Genomic DNA, 2,937 nt, shown 5'->3' on the forward strand with positions numbered 1-2,937 from the left:
GCGTGTTTGAAAACTGCACCAGTTTTAGCTCTGCCATCTGGATCAGGTGGGTACAATGTGTACATTGATGCATCACTTCAAGGAATTGGTTGTGTTTTAACCAACAATGGTCATGTGATTTCATATGCAACCAGACAGTTGAAGAAGCATGAAGAGAAATATCCAATTCATGATCTAGAATTGACAACGATTGTGTTTGCTTTGAAGATATGGAGACATTATCTATACGGTGAGAGAATTGAGATTTTTATAGATCACAAGAGTTTGAAGTATATCTTTACTCAAGCAGAGTTGAGTATGCGCCAAAGAAGATAGATTGATTTGTTAAAGGATTATGATTGTGAAATCAAGTATCATCTAGGATCAATGAATCTTACAGCAGATGCTCTTAGTCGCAAGGTGAGATTATCTTCACTTCAGACAATTTTCTTATCAAGTGTAATCCAAGATTGTTGTTCTCTGGGATTTCACTTCCGTCATAAGAAAGGAATGGAACTCATCGAGTAACGAGCATTTTATCTGAACAAACGTTGTATGCAAAAATTAGAGATGCTCAGTTTTCTAACCCGAAAGTAAAAAAGTTAGCAAGGTTAGCTAACGGAGACAACACATCTGGCTTTGAATTCTAACCAGATGGAACCTTGTTTTTGTCAGAAAGAATCGTAGTTCCAGAAGATTCTAAATTAGAAAACGAGATTTTATCTCAAGCCCATAGGAGTAAGTTTAGTATCCACCCTGGAAGCATGAAAATGTATAAGGATTTGAAGACCAAGTTTTGGTGGAAAGTTATGAAGAGAAGTGTTTACCAGTTTGTAGCCAAGTGTTTGGTTTGTCAGCAAGTGAAAGCTAAACATCAACGACCAAGATGATTATTTCAGAATCTTTCTATCCCTGAGTGAAAGTGGGAGCATGTGGTGATGGATTTTGTCACCCACTTGACGTTGTCTTCAAAGAATTGTGATTCCATTTGGGTTGTTGTGGACCGACTGACTAAGTCAGCACATTTCATTCCGTATAGTTGGAAATATAGTTTCGATCACATGGCAAGACTAGACATCCAAGAGATTCTTAAATATCATGGTGTGCCAACAAGTACAGTCAATGACAGAGATCCACGCTTTACCTCAAGGTTCTGGGGAAGTTTTAAAAATGCGTTGGGAACGACATTGAGTCAGAGTACTGCCTATCATCCAGAGACCGATGGTCAGTTTGAGAGGACTATTCAGACACTCGAGGACATGTTGCATGCTTGTGCTCTGGATTGTGGACCAGCATGGCATGATCATCTACCGCTTGTGGAGTTTTCATATAACAATAGATACCACAACAACATTGGTATGGCTCCGTTCGAAGCATTATATGGTAGATGTTGTCGTGCTCCCTTGTTTTGGGTTGAAGTAAGAGAACGACAAGTTCAAGGACCTGAATTAGTGCAACAAGTGATTGACCAAGTGGAAATGATTAAGAAGAGAATTAAAACTGCACAAGATCGTCAATCGGGTTACGCGAATACCAAGCGTAGACCTCTACAGTTTCAGTCAGGGGAAAAAGTTTTCCTTAAAGTTTCACCATTCCGCAGGGTGATGAGATTTGGACTCAAGGGAAAATTAGCCCCATGATGCATCTGACCTTTCGAAATCTTGGAATGTGTTGGAAATTTTGCGTATCGATTGGTGTTACTGCCGTATCTGTCCAGCATTCATAATATATTTCTTGTATCATTGCTACGACAGTATGTAGCAGATGAATCGTACGTTCTTGGTCCGACGGATGTTCAACTTGAAGAAGACTTGACTTATGTCGAGCAACCACTTATAATCTTGGGAAGGAAAGAGAAATAGCTCAGAAAAAAGACCATTCCACTTATTCTAGTTCAATGGCTACGCCCAGGTACTGCAGAGACGACTTGGAAGTTAGAGAGTAGTATGCGCTCAGAGTATCCACATTTGTTTTGAGTTGTATCTTTGTAATCATGAGTTATATTTAATTCAGTTGTATTGTACTTCAGTTCTGATTTGGAGGACGAAATCTTTGTAAGGAGGGGAGGATGTAATGACCTGAATCCATATTTTGAATGAAGTACAAATTAAGAGATAATTAAAGAGTTGTTAATTAAGTATTATTAATGAATTGATAATTCGAGATCAAGCTGTTGGGATCCACCGAATTTAAAATGGACAACCCGATCTACTTCATATTACATTATCCGGAGAAATCCAACTAGACAAATGAGATTCTAACACACATCATATAAGAATGATTCGGATTTTCTGAACTATCCCTGATTCAGCCTATCAATGGAAGCTGATTTCTTTTGTTTCCTACAACGCATTCTTCAGTAAAAGTTCTAGCCATATACCTTGGGTTTTCTAGCTATTTTCTAGGGAATTTTGGTGTCGGGAAGTTTCGGAGCTAGTGTCGACTCGAGGAGGGGTCGGTGAACTGAGATCAAGACATCATCAGCGGGATGACGACGGACGCAATTATAATCCTAAAGCCTTAAATAGTTATTTAAGGATCATTAGGGAGAACCTTGTAGCATGTTTGGTAATTCATGATCTAGTTTGATAGTGATTTCATTATGTTGGTATTGTATAGGTTCGGAGCTTTCTATCAGATTGTTTTAGTAAGGTATGTGATGTACCGACTAAGATATCCAAGCGTAGTATACGCACTTATATGTTGCATGATATATGTTTTACTACTTTGCCATATTATGCATGACATATCATGTTGAGCCTGATATCTTTTGAGATATACCTCGTTTTTTGGTGCCGTTCAGCCCTATTCTGTATTATAGACAATGGGGCATCGAGAGCTACAGTGTCTGATGGGACCCGCGGGCTCTGATGACCTGGACATTGTAGGTCCACGTCTTGATGATGAGTGTGGGAGCCGAAACATGCCTAGGATAGATCAGAGACTACACAGTCAGGC

At 39.2% G+C, this 2,937-nt stretch overlaps 1 long non-coding RNA gene across 1 annotated transcript; it reads right to left on the reverse strand.

Moving 5' to 3' along the window:
* Positions 1-1,973: 1,973 nt before the first annotated feature.
* On the reverse strand, positions 1,974-2,610 carry LOC142548104 (uncharacterized). The gene is made up of 2 exons (XR_012820891.1): positions 2,533-2,610; positions 1,974-2,491 (listed from the first exon to the last, which is right to left on the reverse strand). It is a non-coding gene; the product is annotated as an uncharacterized LOC142548104 (long non-coding RNA).
* Between the last annotated feature and the right edge of the window lie 327 nt (positions 2,611-2,937).

This window comes from Primulina tabacum, chromosome 6 (assembly GCF_025594145.1).
Source record: "Primulina tabacum isolate GXHZ01 chromosome 6, ASM2559414v2, whole genome shotgun sequence".
NCBI classification, from domain to species: domain Eukaryota; kingdom Viridiplantae; phylum Streptophyta; class Magnoliopsida; order Lamiales; family Gesneriaceae; genus Primulina; species Primulina tabacum.